Consider the following 21180-nt stretch of genomic DNA (forward strand, 5'->3'; position numbering starts at 1 on the left):
TAAATAAATTAATTTAAAAAAAAAAGTTTAAAAAAAAGAATCACTGGTTAATTTTCCTAAAGCTAAAGGATATGAACACTTACTGCTTTCTGTATTTCAAAGACTTTTCAAATACCAATGGAAAAGATATTTTTTTAATTTCCCTTAAGCTGCCATCTTTTACAAAGTAAAGAATACTTGATTCAATGTTTTCCAACCAAAAGAAGTAAAAATGTCTCCAATGGGCAATGATTCTCTATGGATCTGTCCTCATGGCAAGTTCTTCTGGAAAATTTGGAACTCCCTTGGTGGTGAATTTTCCAAGAATTATACATAACTTTAAGACAGTTTCTATAATGTGGATGAATCATAAAGTAAACTCTTTGTTTAAGAAAACCACTGGACATCTATGTTTATCACACTGTTTGCATGGCTTTGGTTTTGTTGAGAAGACGGTGTGATGAATTCCAGGTTTCCACTTCTATTTCTCCAGCCAAAGGATATGGATGAATCACTAACAATTCATTACCACTACTGGAAAAGTAATACAAAGCACATTCCATGTTAATTCCACATTGGTAGTATCAACTTTGTATATGGAAATTGATATAAATAATTCCCTTTATATTAAATACATTTCAAATTTTAATTAACTAAACAGAAAGCCAGTACAACTCATCTTGAAACAAAAAGCAATATATAGCATTGAAAAATTAATTTGTGTCAGTTCCTGGTTTTTAAATACCATTCTCAAAAAAAAAAAGGAACCAAATGACTGGAGAAATGAAAATATGGCTGATTCTAGAGCTGAGGTAAGGAAAATACAAGAAAAAACTGATAAGACTGGAGCATCTTGTAGTACTGGCACAAGAAATAAAGGACTGGAGCATGTGCCCAAAGCAGAAGTCAACCTAAAAGAGCCCCCCAAAAGCCAAAGCTGGAACAATTTGATCAACAAGATAAATAATGGAGTACTGGCTTACAGCCCAAAGTATAAAATAAATATCCATGTGTCCACACTAATATAAATAAATGAATATATTTATTTATCATTTGTTTATGGGAAGAAGAGACAAATCCTTAAAGAATTCTAACTATATCTGTAGATTCTCCCCTCCTGGAGGTGGAGCTTAATTCCCCTCCTCTTGAGTATAGTCTGCAATTAGTGATCACTTCTAATGAATAGAGTATGGAATAGGAAAAATTGTAAGCTTACAATGGAGAAACCCTGAAAACACTATTTCAATAAGCAATAAAGATTTACATCATCAGTGATGTCACATGGGTATAATGTGCCCTCTGATGTAGTAGATGAGAAGGGTACTTCACCTCTGTAATATTCTTTAGAAAACTCATAATTCCGGTATAATGATGATAAAAACATCAGACAAACCCAGATCAGGGGATATTCAATAGAAGGCATGGCTAGTACTCCTCAAGACATTCAAGGTCATGAATAACAAGGAAAGACTGAGAAACTATCAAAGATCAGAGGAGACTGAGGAAATATGGCAAATAGATACAACGTGTTATTATGCATTAGATCCTGGAACATTAATGGAAATTTTGGTGATATTTGAGTAGTTGGAGGTTAGTAGTTTTCTTCATTTCAAGAAAGGTAGCATGAAAAAAAAAAAGAGAGGTAGCATGGTGATATAAGATGTTAATAATGGGGAAAACTACGTGAGGGGTATATAGAAACTCTCTGCACTATCTTTCTTACTTTTCTGTAAATCTAAAATATTCCCAAACAAAAAGTTCTTTAAAAAATAACTGGGGCAAGGGGTACATGGAAAATTTCTGTACCTCACCCTCAATTTTGCTGTGAACTTTAAACTGTTCTAAAAAAATTAAGTTTTAATTTTAAAAAAAAGAGTAGGGACTTCCCTGGTGGCACAGTGGCTGGGAATCTGTCTGCCAATGCAGGGGACACGGGTTCGAGCCCTCGTCCGGGAGGATCCCACATGCCACGGAGCAACCGAGCTCATGAGCCAGAGCTACTGAGCCTGCACTCTAGAGCCTGTGAGCCACAGCTCCTGAGCCCACATGCCATGATTACTGAAGCCCACACACCTAGAGCCCATGCTCCGCAACAAGAGAAGCCACCGCAATGAGAGGCCCATGCACCACAGCGAAGAGTGGTCCCCACTTGCCACAACTGGGGAAGGCCCACACACAGCAACGAAGACCCAACGCAGGCAAAAATAAATAAATAAATTTATTTTTTAAAAAAGAAAAGAGTATTGTTCACTTGCAGAAAAACTTTCAGAAATAGAAAGTCCAGAAATAAACACTTGTATATGGTCAAACAATTTTCAAAAAGGGTGTCAAGACCATTCAATGGGGAAAGGACATCATTTCAATAAATGATGTTAGGAAAACTGATATCCACCTGCCAAAGAATGAATTTGGACCCTGACCTTACATCATATACAATAATTAATTCAAAATGGATCAAAGACCTAAACATAAGAGCTAAAACTATAAAACACTTAGAAGAAAACATAGGGGAAAAGTCTCATGACAGTGGATTTGGCAATGATTTTTGGATATTATACCAAAAGACAGGCAACAAAAGAAAAAATGGATAAGTTGGACTTCATTAAAATTTAAAAAATGTTTTTGCATCAAAGAACAATATCAACAGAATGGAAAGGCAATCTACAGAATGAGCAAAAATATTTGTGAATCATATATCTAATAAGGGGTTGATATCCAGAATATGTAAAGAACTCCTACAATTCAACAACAACAAATAACCCAATTTAAAAATGGGCAAGGACTTAAATAGACATTTCTCCAAAGAAGATAGACAAATGGCCAATAAGCATATGAAAAGATGCTCAAGTCACTAATCGCTATGGAAGTATCAACCAAAACTATAATGACATACCACTATACATGAAACAGGATGGCGATTATCAAAAACAAACAAAAAACAAACAGAAAGTAACAAATATTGGTGAGAATATGGATAAACAAAATATGGTATATACATTAAATGGAATATTATTCAGCCTTAAAATTCTGACACTTGCTACAACATGCATGAACCTTGAAGACATTATGCTAAGTGAAATAAGCCAGTCACAATAGTACAAATACTGTATGATTCCACTTATATGAGATACCTAGAGTAGCCAAATATATAGAGACAGATGAGAAAATATTTGTGAATCATATATCTGATAGTAGAATAGTGGTTGCCAAGGGCTGGGGGTACGGGGTAATGGGGAGTTAATTTTTAATGGGTATAGAGTTTTAGTGGAGAAGATGAAAAATTCTGGAGATGGATAGTGGTGATAGTTGCATAACAATATGAATGTACTTAATTCCACAGAACAGTATACTTCTAAAAATGGTTAAAATGGTGAATTTGATATGCATATTTTACTACAAAACTTTAAAGATAATTGTCATAATAATATGTGCTGTTTTTTAAACTATTTTATTGATGACTGATGTATACATATTGTGAATATTTCCAGAGACAGGAATCAAGTTGCTGAACATAAAAAATGGAGACTGGAAACTGCATTATAAAACCACTTATGATTAAAGAGTTAAGAAGTGCCAACACCAGGTAAAGATAAATCATTTAAATGTGTGAGAGACTCAGCAATAGACAGTTTAAGCCTGTTAGGTTACTCAATCAGGAGAAATCTCTAAGATCAGTATTGGCTAACATAATAACTACTTTTTTAAAACAATAGGACTTTTTAAAAACTTTAAAACAATAGGACTTTTTAAAACAATAGGACTTTTTAAAAACTTTTTTAAAACTAACAACACGTTAGTTTTCTTGATATAATCAAAATAACAAAAGTAAAAGATGGGAATAATAATAAAGTATACCTTTATATAAGTAAAAATATACTCTGTCAAACATTTCACCTTGTTGAGCTAAAGCTTTAAGCTTTGTTGCGCTTAAAGTACAGCATTATAATAAGTGGAAGCAATACACTGACCTGAAGAAAACATTCAAAAAATATCATAGTAATTTAAAAAATTTTTCTTTCCTCCTGAGGATATTTTCTTGTTCTCTTTATGTGATTTTTTTCCCCGTTATAACCCCTCTCTTCCCAATTCTATCCTCCTCATTGTTTTTCTAGTCAGACAGTCAGTAAGGGGCAGAGATTTTGTCTCTCAAGTTTGTCAGGGTATATCTTTAGAACATGCAAATTGAAAGTCATTCATTCATTCATTCATTCAGTCAGTCCTTATTTAATACATACTATTAAGGGCCTAATTATGTAAAAGTTTGTTTCTTGATACTGTGCTCTAGTCAAATATTTTATTTCTGGTCTTATTTTGCTCTATAGTATAAATCTCCTCTTTACTATTATTAGTCTTGCTTTTTTTTTTCCCTCTTCTAACCACAAGCCCCTTTTTTCAAAAAAAAAATAATAATAAAATAAAATTTGACCAAGCTTTAGATACTTAAGAGCTTAATTGACCGTGTAATTCTGAAACACGCTACAAGGATTTTATTACAGGAAACGCATGGTTATAGGTATACAGCTTAATGATGACAAATCCTGCACATCAAATTCTATTTTTATTTAAATTTCTTTTTTTGAAAAGGCTTACCCATGAATCAGAGACATAATCTCTTATAACATACCATATGTCTTTACCTTTGTAGCACATGTTTAAAAGCAGCCTTAATTAGAGTCAATGCATTGTTTGGTTTCTCCACTGCCACTTCCCTCATCCTGTTAAGCACTATAGCAAAGTTAGCCCTGCTCCTTTGGGCAGGATGGAGATAACATTAGTGGAGACAAGGCTCTGGAGGGTCCAGAAAATCTAAGGGGGTACCACAGGGCATTAACTAAAATTCCTTCAAGGAAACAACATAAAAGATCTTATTTTTTGTTCACAGAAACAAATATTTATAAGATACAAATGCTTTTCTAGTTTAGTGGACCTTATTAAATATCAAGTGCGAGGAAATAAGGAATAAAATAATTTCTTACTTCGGATCTTCTGTTTTCTTATTTTGTCCCATGAGCAAAGAGGATATGGTCATATAATTAAAGAATTCTAAGAAAGATCTAAGGCTGAGTGTCCTGCTTGTAATTGTAAAGCTCGTCTTGGTCTGAAGAACTGAATGTTGGTTCATGTTCATTCAGGAGAGTTTAGTCTTTTGATTATTTTAAAAGCACTGCAAATACTAAATTACCTTCTTTAACTTGATATCCCTCATTCCTTGTCTCCTCATCTTCATATTTCCAACTTACTGTTTTTAATATAAAATAAAATTATTTATATTGCTGTAGAAGAGTTTACATTAGCCTGGCTTCTTATTTAGTGTCTTCTTGCATCCAAAGCCTTTAATTCCAGCTATGTTTGAGCTTTGGTTCTCCTTCTCGCTTCCTTGCCTTTATAGACAATACTATCTACTAGATAAACTTTTTATCTAAAACTGTCCAGCAATATCATGAGTTCTCTATAAACCCATCCCCATCAACTATACTTCTGTGAAAAATTAAGAAATTAAAATGTAAAATAATCAAATATACAACTTTATTTTCATTGTTTCTTCCTAGAATTTAATTAGACAACAGGAATCGCTTTTGGATAACACCTGTCTAAAAACATTGGCTAGCATCTGCTACTTGCATGTGACTATTCTAGGCACTTTACTAGAAACCAAAACACATGACCTCTGCTCTCAAGTATAACTGAACTACAAAGCAGTCATTAATAGAAGAAATAAAGTTCCTCCAAATTACAGTAAATTGAATGGACAATCAAAAGTTAAGATTTATGGAGAATATTTAGTTACTTTCATCCTTTTGGTTTTAATAGATTAAATTTTTAAACTCATCTTTACTTCTTTACTTCCTCACCAGAGCCTTCACATTTCTTACCCCTTTGTCCTTCTCATGGCCCCCCTAAAAATCCCCAACCCTTCTCCACTCCTCCACAAAGATGTGCTTATCATTTTCACACACACACACACACACACACACACACACACACACACCAGGCAGATTGATGGCATTATACATTTACACTTTCCAATCTGAGGCATTTTTAGCATCCTAATTCTACAATCATTTTACATGCTGCTAATCAAATCCCTTTCCAACCCTCAAAGCAGCCACTCAAAACCATTATCAAACTCACCCATATCAATGGCCTCTCACTCCACCCTTTAATTGCCTGCCTTCAGCTAAACCCAGAAATTAGAGGCTCTTAAGCTAAATTCCCTCTACTCAGTATCTCCCTTCTCTTCCCAGCCCTCTCCTACCTGAAACACACATCTGTAAATTTATCTACGCTGGTACTCTCTCCCTCTCTCTCTCTTCCTCCCTTCCTTCTTTCCTTTCTTCAAATCTCAGATTGGCTCCTCATAAAATATTGCACTGTCCCTTAGCATGTCTGCATATATGTTTACTTTCCTCTAATAAGCTTATACTCATTAGGGCAGTTCTTTTAAACATTTACCCACATCCTTTACCCTCTCTGCTCACCATTACCCCCTTCACCTCAATTAATAACTTCAGCAGCTCAGACTTCAAAGAAGAAATGGCAGCAGTATGAAATGAAGTTGTTTCCTCAACGTGTTCCCCCATAAACTTACACACAAATAAACTTACCTATTTTGGTACCTGTATTTTACTAAACTTTTCATGGTCTCAGAGGGGAAGATGTGGTTCCCTCCCCTCTCCTACAGCAGTAATTACCTTTCCTTCTATCTTACAAAGAATCATCATCTTTTCCTGTATGCTCAAGCCCTCCCTCTCTACTAGCTCCTTTCCTCCCATTTCAAATACTCTCAGATACCCCATCCTTCACCCCTACGCCCCTGCAAACAAACCAACAAAATAAAACAAAACAAAGAACAAAAGACCCTCATCTTGATCCTAAATCTTTTTCACACTACTACGGCATTTCCCTTCTTATTTTCATAAAATTTCTGCAGGAGATTTTTTGACATCTTTCTTGCTTCCATTTCCTCCGCCCATTTTCCTTAGACTTTTGCCCCACGATTTGACACCTCCTGATATCACCAAGGTTAGCAATAGGCTCCTATCTGGCCAATCCGCAGCAGCTCTCTTCTTCCTCACAAATTCTCCATCCCTTAACATTCATTAGACTAGTACTTTCTTCTAACTCTTCCTCTAAGTCTCTATTTTCCTTCCATTTTTTGCTACTTCTCCTTTGCCTGCCTCCTAAATGCTGGAATTTCTCAAAATTTGATCCTTTTCTCATTCCATGCACTCTCTGAGGGGCAAGATATTCTGATGGACATGTTTTGGAGACGTCCTTTGACGCAGCTTCCTCAACTCTGTGGTTTTGATGTCATTAATATTTTTACTAATTCCTCGAAAACAGCTATTAAATGTTAGTTAGCTTTTTAAAAATTACTAATTCTAATCCTCCTGAATACCAAGTGGATACAACAAAATGGTTTCATCCAAGTATCCCATGAGTAAAAACGGAAACATCAAGCTAATCAAGTCAAAACGTAATCTAATCTTACTAAACATCATCTCTGAATGATGATGATTTACAATCTATTCCTCAGACTTCCTCTGTCTTTGACCTTTAGGCTTATATTTTTAAAAGTTTACGAGACATGTCTACATAGATGTCTTACCGGTTCCTTTAAATTAACAAATCCAAAACTGAATTCCAATTTCTTCTCTTCCCAAGCTGATCACTCCCTTAAAATCCTCTCTTGGTTAACAGCACCAAGATAAGCCCATCCACCCCACTCAGAAGCTCAAGAGCCATCTATGATTTCTCTTTTCCCACATTCAAAAGCTCATTAAATCCCATCAGTTATGCCTTCCTTCAAAATCTATCAAATATGTCCCACCTTTCTTTTCTTAATGCATGGTTGGCGTTCAAAGCCCTCATCATCTTTGGGTGCAACAGTCTTCTAAGAGGTCTCAATACAATTTGACCATCCTTCAATCCATGTTCCATGCCAGAAACATCTTTCCAAGAGCAAATCTGCCTAAAACTGCTGTACATCTCTGCTTAAAACTGTGATCAGCTTCCTACTGGCCATAAAAATATGCTCTGCTTGTCTTTGCAGAGCCATCATTTGCTACTCCCTCAGTTGCATCCTGAAATCTAACCCTACTAAACTAAGCACGATTCTTTTAACACATATATTCTTAATGGCTCCCCGTTTTTGCAAATGCACTTATTTCTTGCTACCTGTGTCCATCTAGTGTACACTTAATTGGTTCAGTATTCCTACTGCCCCTTAAATACACTTCCAGGGTTACATGTCTCATATACCACTACAATTTTCCTTTTTTTTTCCTGCTAAAGTTGTTTAAGGCATAGTGTCTTATTTGTCTTTGCATATCAAGTGCATAGCAGAGTGTGGACGTTTGATACTTAAGAAATTTTGGTGAAGAAACAAAGGCAATCACTATGTACATTTGGATAGTATAAAATTCTGATTATATTCCTTTGAGAAAATAGCAAGTCCATGGAGGAGAGAGGTGAACGTATGTATGTACTGAATTTGAATCAAGAACAAACTTTGCTATGGTACTGTATTTTTGGCATGCAAGCAACAAGTTCTTTCAATTAGGTTTTCATTTTATCACTCTATTTACTTGGGGTTAACCTCACCTTATTCTCTAATATTTCATCTGCAAAGTCTATCACTGGAAATTCAACTTCCTTTTCAAGATTCTCTCTTAAAAGTCCATTGACTGCTTCCAAGCAATACAATCATCTGGAGAAAAAAATGTAGGCAAAGGAACAATCTGATTGTTTTAAAATAATCAGGACGAAAGAGTTTTCAATGTGGTTATTAACTTACCTAACACAGACAGTTCACTAATTCAAGATTTATAAAAGTTACAAAGAATAAACCTTGCTTTACCAAGATTTTGCAAGCATTTAATTTTCCAATGCTGCAAAATAGACTTGATCAACTGTTTTTCCTCCATAAGGTTCTACTTTAAGACCTCCATATGCTCAGTTTTAATAATCTGCTTTCAAAACCAGGAACCATTCCAAATATGAGTTATGGAAATATTGTGCTTCTTATTAAAAACAACATGAAAAGAAATATCCGAAGCCCAGGTATCAATCTGCAAAACACATAGTGGCAGATCCATGTGAAAGTTTTGTATGAAGAATTACTGCTTAAAATCACTTTTACTGAGGCAGTTTAACTCGTTTCACTAGAAGTGAAAATTGCTATGACAAATATGTCACTATGGAGGTCAAATGGTAATTTGCACATGCTAAACAGCTCAGCAGGAAATTACATGTGATCCTCACAATCACTAGCATTCTCACCAGAAATCATTTTAGAAGACATGGAGGTCACATGGATTGTGTTAGGGATAAAATTCTTTCAAACACATGTTCCACCCTCCCCCTTGGGAGGAAGAATTGAAAGGTATGGAGAGAGGTATGATCAAGGTGTTTAAAGTTGGAGAAATGTTGTAATTTAGGGTAGTTATAGAAAAGGGAACTAGAGAAAAGTGTCATCAGAGACCAATAAAAAATAACTGCTGGGACTTCCCTGGTGGCGCAGTGGTTGAGAGTTCACCTGCCGATGCAGGGGACACGGGTTCGTGCCCCGGTCTGGGTCGTGCCCCGCAAAGCGGCTGGGCCCGTGAAACATGGCTGCTGAGCCTGTGCGCCCGGAGCCTGTTCTCCGCAACGGGAGAGGCCACAACAGTGAGAGGCCCAGGTACCGCAAAAAAAAAAAAAAAAATGCTTAATGAACTCAATATTTTGATACTATTTTATCTCGATATTAGTAAAATTCAGCTATGCTTACAAGCCCTGTGAAAAATCTCTCAGGGCAGAAAGTCCAGGAAAGAAATAGTACTTTCCTTTTTGACAAAGACTGTATCTGTTACTATCTCATCTTAAAAAGTTTTTACTTTTCATGTCTTACTCCAGTCTTACATAAAGAAGTTTCCTATATCTGGATATATACTCATTCACTAACTTATTCTTAAGTGAGCACATATTTTGTCCTAGGAACTCTGCCCCAGTGGTGACCAAGATACACAGACCCTCTTCCCAAGGAGCAGCTGGTTTAATGGGGAGTACAAATAGGATGATGAATAAAAGAGGGGAACTATAAGTTACTACAGGAGCACAGAGCACAGCCCTCTAGCCCAACTTGAGTGATCAGGAAGACTTTCTGAAAGACTTTCTGAAAGAGACACCCAGGCTAAGACCTAAAGAGTTGGGGCGGGGGGAATGGAGTTGGGGTCATCAAAATACCCCAGGCCAAGAATACACCATATAAAATAGCCTAGAAGTGATATGCAGCATGGTTTAATCAACTCAGAAATCTTAACAGAGGGATAGGGCTTGAAGATGTGAGTTGAGAGTCATCAAAACATAGATGCTACAGAAACTATAGCACAAATTAGTATACCAAGTGAGAAAAGTAAAGGACCAATAATTTGGACCATAGGAAAATCAAACTTAATGGGTAGTTAAAAGATGCTGCAAAAGAGGTGAAGAGAATAGAAAAGCAAAAAGGATATGAGGTTTCAAAAACCAAGAAAAGAGAATATTTCAAAAAGTTTATGGTCTACAGTATCCAATGTTTCTTAAAAATCAAGTCAAGTATGGATTAAGAACGGTTCTTTGGACTTAATAATAAAGGCATAGATTTGTAAACTTGGCAAGAACAAATTCATCAGAGTCCTAGAAGGAGAAGCCAAGTTATTTAGGTTAAAGTGTAAGTAAACGTGAGAAACAAAGGCAGTTGAGTATACAACTCAGTAAATAACTTTAACCCTGAATCGCAGAAGAGATACATGTCAAGGTAGAGGGGCTCTGAGGAAGAAAGAAGGTTTGTACATAGGCTTTTTTTTTTTTTTACTGAGAAATATTTGAACTGTGAAAACTGATCAGTAAGGACAGAATAAAGTGAAAAGAGAGGTAAGAATGTTCCAAGCCATGGGTAGCAGCATTAATCACAGACAAAAGAAAGTACTGTCACAGTTGAAAGATGGCACATTGTTGACAGAGTTTCAATGATGGCTTTATGATGGCTCACATTCTCTCTTTGAAGTTAGAGACAAGATTATCTGTTGAGAGCAAGGGAGAAGAAGGAAAGATAAGAGGTTCAAGGAACATAGAGAAGTGTGGAAAGTACCACCATGGAACACAATGGAAGGAGCCAACTAAGGATACGCAGAAGTGCAGCTGGGCCCTGTTGAGGGACATTGATTTTGGAGGTCATGTAATATATATACAGTGGCATCTATCTTCAAGTTTGTTTGATTTCCATAAGCTGTGGAACTGCACCGATCTAAGATTGGCCCCATTAGATTTATCCATCATTGGGACTTCTGAAAAGTTATGATAGAAGGACAAGGTGAGCAAGACAGTTAAGGATATTGACAGCATATCCAAGTTGGGTTGGGAAAGATGTGAAGATAAAAGCAGACTTGTTTAGAGGGACAGGAAGAAGAGACAAGGGGTCAGAAGTTCCCACACTTCCCAGAAACTGTGTGATAGAAAAAAGTAAATGTAAGAACAGAATGCATAAAACTCAAACACTATGGAGCAGGATGGTTGAATTCTATGCTTTGGAAGAAGATTGGGCTTATAACAAAATCTGGTATACAGCAATGGAATAGGACAGCTAAAGTGTCTTAAAGACAAACATCATACTGACATTGAGGACAAGGGACTGAAAGTCTAGGTTGTTAGGAAGGTCATCCAAATGGATACTGAAGTCCCCTAGAAGGATAGCAGTATTTGAGACTGCGAGAAGTCAGTGCTAAAATCTTTATTGAAAGAGGAAATAAAATCCTGAAAGATGTTTTCAGTAATTCCCCAATTACACAAATAAACACCATTTCAACTGAAATTCCAACGAAAATAATGAAATAATACGTTTTCTACAGATACTTGTTTCCTACTTGATGATGATAAGATGTAGAATGCTATCCATGAGGAGCTCAAGCTTAATCCAAATCCTATCATTCACCATCCCCACAGGCTCTTCACTGAGGATGGCTCTCTACACACTTTTTTGTCTCAACAAGCAATCTGTCAATGATCAGTAACAGAGAAGTGAATCTTAACACCTACTAGAACTTACCCCTTTAAATATCCCATTGTTAATAGAAATATTTAAATAATATTGTTAAACTGTCCTCTAACCATTTAAACAGAGAATGAAGCATATGATTAAGCTTCTTTTTAATGTCTTAGGGCTATCACTTGTATAAGCTCTGATACTTCTGAAGTAGTGTTTGCCAAACATTGTTGAAAACTGTTTGTATTATTTGTTGAGTATGGATTCCTGGGTCCTATCCCAGACACACTGAATCAGAATCTCCAAGAGAAGAAGTGGAAAAGCTGAGTGTTTAAACAAGCCTCCCTGGTGATTCTTATTACCAGGGATGTTTGAGAAACAATAAATAGCCTTAGGGTTTGTAGTCTTTGATCTCACACTAAATAGATCTAGTTTACAATGTCTCTTGAGTTCTTTAAGAGCTCTTCTGCCATTTTCCTTGTTATCAACTATCACTTCTTTTTGCTACTGACATTCCTGTCTCAAGTAGTTCTTTTTCCCTTTAATCACAATGTATAAATTATTGCAATGTAGGAACCAAGTTAGCCAAGTCTGTTAGAATTCTAAGTGAAATAAGAATACGTAGGCTCTGATTGATGACCAGAGACCACACCCATGAGTAAAACTATACGCATTTTTTATTTAAGGATTTTGTAGTATCTATCCAGATTTTACTCACTGGTAGATTTTTTGGCAGTTATCCAGATAAATGTCAGATAATTTGTTCTAACATAATCAGAAGTTTGGAGTTGGACAATGCACCCAGGTTTGGTTTGGTTTTTGTATTTTACCAAATACTCTAATTCCCATCCAGATATTTGGCATCACTGCCTAAATTCCTTTTGTTTTTTAAATTATAGTGGGACTAAATAGTATTTGAGGCTTAGTTTAATGTATTTGACAGAGAGAAAAAAGGTTAAAATATACATATACACACACACACACACACACATTTCCCAAAGAGAAAACCATTAAATGTGCTTTCCTAATCTAATTGCTAAATTTCACAATTAAGCCGATTCTGTTTTATCTGGGTATCAGTCTTCAACCCTAATCTGGGTGACCTGGTAAAAACAGGAGAAGAAAGTAACTTAGAGCACTAGGAGATCGACCTGTTTCATAGCCCATAAAAACTGAGATTTCTGGTTCTTTGGAGGAGCAGACAAACATTCAGCAATCAGTGTAAGACTACTATTAGTTTGTAATGGTGTCAGAGAAAACGTGAAGCTGGTTTTGCTTTAAGTCTAGGTATTGTCTGGTCTAAAACCTTTGGACTCCATGTCTTTGACCCTGGGTCTATGTTCTCTTGAAGACTTGCTTAAAGGTACCTTGTCAGACCTTTTGCTCGAAAAGAGAGGCTGCAGAGTCTTCTTGAACTGTAATTAAAGTCTCAAGTAGTTGGCTTTCTCAAAATGCTGAGCCTCACCCTCCTCCAAGTTGTTTGTGTTAGCATAACAGGGCCACTGCAACCTGTCCCCCACTTCCTTGCTGTGCTATTGAAACACAGTAAGAAGACCCTTTGAGCCAACCATCTGCTCTTCAATTAAACTAGCAAGCATTTTCTTCTCAATAATTTATTGTGGGCGTCTTTTTTGTTTCCAAGTAACTGTTGGTAAAAATTCATGAATTAATTGGGAAAATGAACTAAACAAAGACAGTTTCACTTGCAAGATGGAAAACTTAGGGAAGCAAGGTATGACAAGACCACATGTCATTCTTTGCCATGATAGTTGGCCCCATATATTCTTATAACCTGTAATTTAGACACTTTCCAATGAGAATCTAAGAACAATTTCAATGGTTGTGGCTATAAGTAAGCATGATGCAAGATTTACTAATAAATTGGACTGCTTTATAATTACCCATGAAATAACAACACTTGACCCTGACTTATTTTGTGGGCTGCCTTTTTCTCTCCAAACATGTTGAAGTTGATTTTTTTTCCTTAAAACCAGATGTTTTAACATTTCAAAGAAGATGGATGGAATGCAAACTCAGGACCAAAACTGTTTTAGGTTTGCATTTGTTATTATTGTTATTATAGAAAGGGCCAGGGCTCTACATGAACTGGAAACACGCCAAAATTCTAATTTAGCTGACAGTAGCCATCTTGAAATTTTCTAAACATACCAACAGCTTTGTTTCCATTTTCTGCAAGCACAGAGCAATGTGAAAACAAAATCAAACAATAAAAGAATTATTCATCTTTAAAGTTCAATGCGATTTAATGACAGTCCATTTGACCTTATTTATACCTGTTAAGTGGGGAAGGTTCTGTTGCTTAGACTATGAAATTAAAGATGTTACAGTTTACTTAGCAATAAAAGCTATCAGCCCATGTTTATTTTTGCAAATACCTTAACAGACAATTTTGTCTCTGTGTTTGGGACTGGCCCCTTTGACAACACAAGGAATTTACAATAACCTGAGAATTGGGACTTGGGAAGTTTCCAAGAGCCTTCTCCAAAGTGAGAAACGCAAAGGGCTCCTGTTCTGTCCTCTTGATTGTATCCAGCTGGTTTCAGAAAAGCAGGGACTCAGTCCACTCTAGGGCCAGAGCTCCTAGGTAGTGGTTCCAAATGGATAAGGACAGGGAGGGGGAGGTAAGAGATAAGATAGAAATGCTTGGACCACACTGATAACTGCAGTGGCAATAATGAGGGAGGCTGATAGAGTGACATGTGGAAATGCAAGTCCATTCTAAGCCAGAACAAAATGAGCCCTTTCCAAAATAATGATTACTTAGGTAATCTCTCAACTAGATTAGACCATTGCATCCGTGCTTCATTTCACTTTATTTATTTATTTTAAATAGATGGCCTTTGCTAAGCAACCAAGGTAAGTACTTAGGAGAAGTGGATTGACAGAACTTTTCTGATAGCATTTGCACAGTATCAGGTTGTAATCACTGGTTTCTAGCTGGCAGACGGCCCCTTGAGGCACCAAGAATTTAGGACAACATAGCTACTTGGAGAAATGAAGGGAAGGTGCCTAAAAAAACTGAGGCAGGGCTTTCCTGTTGCTACCGACTCGTTGTTTGCCAAATCACCTTGAGGAAAAATGACCTTCAGAGGGGACTGTTTATGACTATTTTATACAAAATGGAATATTGAAGTAGAATAGAAAAGATTTGATTTTTGTATACCAACTTTGTTAGACAGGCACATTTACAGGACATTACAAATCAATAATATATTGTTCTTGTATGTCCTGGGTAGACAATGGCTAGTACACATCCAAGAATAACTTGATGTAGTCTAAGTTGCAATGAAGGGAAATGTTGATCAGAAAGTGAGATTTGTTTTTGTTAAATTTCCTGGGGTTGGGAATTCCCTGGTGGCACAGTGGTTAAGAATCCACCTGCTAATGCAGGGGACACGGGTTTGAGCCCTGGTCCGGGAGGATCCCACATGCCACGGAGCAACTAAGCCCGTGCGCCACAACTACTGAGCCTGTGCTCTAGAGCCCGCGAGCCACAACTACTGAGCCCGTGTGCCACAACTACTGAAGCCCGTGTGCCTAGAGCCCGTGCTCCGCAACAAGAGAAGCCACCACAATGAGAAGCCTGTGCACCACAACAAAGAGTAGCCCCCACTCGCCACAACTAGAGAAAGCCCGTGTGCAGCAATGAAGACCCAATGCAGCCAAAAAAATAAATAAACAAATTAAAAAAAAATCTCCTGGGGTCTGGAATAAAAAGTGGTAGAGTGGGAGTCCTTTCATTCATTCAGCAAATATCTGGGTGCCTACCATGTGCCAGGCATGCTGTTGGTATATTACCATGGTGAACAATAACAAAGTTCCTAGCCTCATGAACTTCCAGTATATTGGAAAAGAAATATGGTGACCAAGTATTTCAATTGTGGTAAGTGCTACAAAAGAGGTGCACAATGATAAGAGGAGAGTAATGTAGGGGACTGAGTAAGATAGGAAGGTAGGAGAAGCCCTAAGTGAGGAAGGAGGAGGCTGAGGAGAAGAGGAGGTTGAGGAGGCCTTCCAAGTAGAGGACATGGCCTCTGCACTAGTCCTATGTTGAAAAGCAGCTCTGGCAGGAAGACTAACCAAAAGGAAGCCTGCCCAGGTAGAGAGTGAGAAGCAGGCAGGGTACCCCCAGGAAGTGGGTGAGGAGAGCTGGGAAGGGAGCAGAGCTTCCCAGCCTTGTAAGCTCTGTTAAGGGTGAAATTCCAAAGAGCAATAGAAAGCCACTGATATATTTCAACTCATCGGAAAATCCCAGGAAATATGATTCCGTGTTGCCGCCTTTGTCTACACTTCAAAAACGCCCCCCTTGGGCTTCCCTGGTGGTGCAGTGGTTGAGAATCTGCCTGCCAATGCAGGGAACATGGGTTTGAGCTCTGGTCTGGGAAGATCCCACATGCCGTGGAGCAACTGGGCCCGTGAGCCACAACTACTGAGCCTGAGCGTCTGGATCCTGTGCTCCGCACCAAGAGAGGCCGCGATAGTGAGAGGCCCGCGCACCGCAATGAAGAGTGGCCCCTACTTGCCACAACTAGAGAGAGCCCTCGCACAGAAACGAAGACCCAACACAGCCAAAAATAAATGAAGGCGTTCCTTTAAAAAAATTTTTTTTTAATAAAAATAAAAACGTCCTCCCCCCTTTTTTTTTTTTACAGGAATCATGGCATTATACATATCTTCAGATACTCTTTGCTCTAATTCAAGTTTCGCTCTCAATTAAAGAAAATTCAACAGAGACCTGCAGCCCAGTGGACCTGAAGCAGAGCTCATTTCGCCTTCTGTTCAGCACATTAAGAAAGGGTCTAAACAAGATGATTTAAAATACAAAATGTAGTGAACTTTTCAATATTTTTTTTCATAACAATAACCAGAGAAACCAAAAGGGGCACTTTGTGTGGGTCCCTGCATGATTATTTTACAATTTCTCTTAAGCCATTTCTAAGTTGTGGAGAGAGGCTAATGCTTTCCTCTCGTATGCTGATGGTAAAAGCAAATATTCACAAGACAGGCTGTCCAGGAAAGAAACAGAATCCACACATAATCTGTTTTTATTGCACTGTCTGCTGCTCAATTTTATAAACAGCTGCTGGCCAAATGTAATTCGAACCCAAACCCAAAATTTTGTGCCTTTTTGTTGAAGGGAACAGAATATTTTGCTTAAATATGTCAAAGAAACTGTTGAGAGTCATTAGGGTTTTGGGTTGGGTGGTTTGTTTTTTTGGCAATTTGGAATCTCATTTTGAAACAGCCTACAGAACCATGTAGCAAAATAAGAATTATATTGTTATAAAAGCCCAGTACAAGCCTAAATCAGAGACATTAGGGTATGTGCTTCCAATCATGAGTAGGTGGCACAAACATGAATCCTACTGAGAAATAATGAGATGTGTGTACATATGAACCTCCTGTGTATCTTTTTGAAAACATATCCCCAAGAGAAAATGACATAAAACAACTTGCAATTAAACTTTATTTGATGCCAGATGAGAAACAAATGTTAGAAACTGTAACTTTTAATATAATAATTTTTCCTTTGCATGTGCAGAACAAGCGGCTTCTTATAATGCACCAGTTTCTTAGCCAACATTTATTTCTAAAGTAATTCAATAGAGGCTGAGATTTTTAATTGCATTTTTCTTTTATTTGTATATTTACTTTGTAAGATTTTTTTTTTGGAGAAATGAATTATTTCAGCTTGACTTTAGAGGTCATGGGACATATATACCATTATGAAAGTAAATGCTTTCTTTATAGTCTTTTCATAACAAAAAATAGCAGATTTATCAATCTATTATATGTAAATAGCTCAAATTTTTTTCCAGTACTAAAGACTGGTTGCTTTCGGATTTCTGAGTAGTACAGCCGTTGTTCCCAAGTGTTTCAACTACTAGGACTCCATTTTAATGGCAAAAATATTCAAGCATCTCCGCCCACAAGATAATAGACCTTTATGGTACATTATTCATTGATTAGAAAAAAGCACAATGATAAGAAAATATAATTAATCCAGTAATAGTTTTGACAGAATATATGTTTTTGGAATATGTGAGGCAAGTTGTTAAAAAATCACCCTGGCTGCTATGTACAGAATAAACCATAGCAGGGCAAGGATGGAAGCAGGGAAACTGGTAGGAGGCTACTGACGTAGTCAAGTGAGGAAGGAAAATGACATAGATGCACTGGATATGCAATATTTCCAACAGAATTTGCTGATGAATTGGATGAAGGGTATGAGGTAAAGCAGTCGCAGATGACTCCCAAGGTTAGAGAGCTGGCACTTAGAGAGGTCTACTGAAGGGTACACAGGGAGACTTCAACTATGTTTCGCCTTATTTTTCATTAAATGATTTTTTCAATCTCAAGTTAAAATTCAAAAGAAATATAAGAAGACTTTGGCCCCCAAAATCTATTTAATCAAAGGATATACAAGAATTCTTGAGATTGTATCACATTGCTACTAGATCTTTATGCCTTTTGGAAATGTCTTTGCCAAACCGAACACTTAGTCAATCACCTACAAGTCTGTGCCTGTCCTTTTATTTGGCCTCAAATTGACGAGACCATTATTTAGAGCAAGAGGATCAAAAAAAAAATAGAATCGAATTTGCCTTAAAAAATGTATGTTTTGTAACCACAAATACTTGTGTACACACTTGAAAAACAGCACTACAAACGCATTCAAGATATACTAGCTATTTGTTCTAAAAGTAATTCTTGTTTCATATGTGAGTCCCTGCATTCTCTACAATCTATATCGTAACTTTTCTGAGAAGCCCCAATATTGGATAAATGTAATTAGGCATATATATATATACATATATATATGTATAAGATCATTGCAGATATGTATATGTGCGTACATATAGTCTATAGGATAAAAGTAATCAATATAGTGATATGTAACCTCCATTAAAACAACCCTGAAGGTTTTAAATTGTGAATTTTTAAAACTGTGATATTTTTCATGGAAAATCTTGTAGTAAAAGAGATGAGAAGCTGAAAGCAGTTTCTGCAATACATCACTTGACAGGAAGTTAAGTTATCAGAATGAAGTCTTATAGGTAATAATCTCATAACCATACATGGTGTATGCCCTAGTTACCATACAGATATGAAAGGTCCATTAAGGTTCCTTATCAGCTGCATATTGGTGTCATTTAGAGAGTTTGATAGCATGAACCTGAACTGCAAAAGTCTCCACACAATGCCCTGTTATCAGTCATCTAACCTTTGAGTTTAAACAGCCACAATAAGTATCTCCTGTCCCTACCAGAGGACATTGTCTTCCTAAGCCATTTAGCTAAAGCTGTTAATTTCATTCCCTTCTAATATTTTTTTCTTAACCAAAACACCTAAAAAAAATTAGGCTCTTAGGATTAAACAATATAATGCAATATTACTGGTCAAAAATTAAATACAGTCTGTGTATAGCTTGTTTCAATATACAGCAATTATGTGATACAATGAGCAGAGTCTACAGTAAACTCTCAGATTTTCATATTGATCACATGTATCATTTAGCCCTTTTACAGGGATTCTCACAAATGGCTGAGTTTTCATGTGTTTGGTTTCTACCACTCAGATGTCTTTAGACTATGCCAAATAATATATTGTATGAGTTTCTCACTCACTGCCTACTAGGGCTAAAGATGAACCATCTGGACGCTCACTAGGTGGCCAGGGACCAGGGTTAGCTTCTGAGAAGCTGTACTCCACACTGAATCAGGAAAGAGGAAAGAGCCAAAAGCCATATAGGAAAGGTAAGGTTAAAAAAAAAAAAAAAAAAGCAAAAGCTAGAAGAAAAGTTCAAAAGATTTTTTAAACAATGACATCAGAGACCAGAAGTAAGGCACTCAGAGGTCAGTTTGATGAGAAAGTGACTATTGGATTTGGGAGCCATTGAATGAGGTGAGGAAAGTAGGAGTGCCTAGAATGTTATTTGTATTAGTAGCTGTTCTTGACAACCAGCAGGACTTTTGCCTAGGTGGGCTTCCCAGTCTTAAAGAGACAGGAAAAGAATGACTAAAACCTACAGGCTAATTTTGCCTCTAAACCTATGGTTGTTCTTAGCTTCTACTCAAATTACTAATTCCACTTCCACATTCTAATCTTGGAAGACTCATTGAGTCAACCTATATCTTGCTATTAAATTCATTATTGGTTTATGTGAATATTAACTTCTTTTTTCCATGTACTACTCTAGCAGGAATCTAAGGGCAGGGTTATTGTTGCTATAAAGAAATTAAATTTTTACACAGAGTTATCTTGTCTTTACCCACACTGGATCTCTTAATGTGAAATATTTATTCTTTCACCTCAGTAAGGAGCAATAAAATCATTATCACATCATCATCGTCGCCATCAACATAATCATCATCTCACTGCTCCCTCTCCTGATGTCCCCATACCACCCAAATATTAAGTGCACCTCTCCTAAGGGAGCTGTCATGATTCAAGAAAGAAGAACAGAGACCCTCCACAATTTTATCTTATGCCCCCAAAAGTTGCACTTAGTGTGAAATGCCCAAGAACTATCCCCCTCCATGGTGGCTGCTTCTATCCCTACGATGGCTTTCAGCAGCAACCCTTGAACAGGCAGCACCAACAGGTGGGCCTTCAGGAAACAGTAGCAACTTCTAGTGTCTATTCCCAAAGAATCTATCTGATACTTACTTTATAGCGTCCTTGAATCCTTCTTTAATTGATCGGATAATGGACAGTTTTATACTGCTCTCTACAATGACTACTGGCACGGATTCCCAAACTCTTCCTCAGGGTTAACACATGCATACGTGCGTGCACACACACACACACACACACACACACACACACACACACACACACACACACTGCCAGCAGTATTGCTGCCTCTGCATTTAATCTTATATATTGGGTTGGCCAAAAAGTTCCTTCGGTTTTAAAGTGCCAATAAACACATTTTTCATTTTCACCAAGAACTTTATTGAACAACGTATATTCACCCTTTTGTTCCACAACCTTCTCCCATTTTTCAGGCAACTTCATAACTCCATCTTCCCAAAACTTTTTATCTTTTTGAGCAAAGAACTCTTCCAGGCACCTTTCATAGTCTTCCAGAGAATTGAAATTTTTTCCATTAAGGGAATTTTGTAAAGACCAAAATAAATGGAAATCCGAATGTGCAATGTCTGGTGAGTACG

The sequence above is a fragment of the Phocoena sinus genome, chromosome 3 (assembly GCF_008692025.1).
Source record: "Phocoena sinus isolate mPhoSin1 chromosome 3, mPhoSin1.pri, whole genome shotgun sequence".
Taxonomy (NCBI): Eukaryota; Metazoa; Chordata; class Mammalia; order Artiodactyla; family Phocoenidae; genus Phocoena; species Phocoena sinus.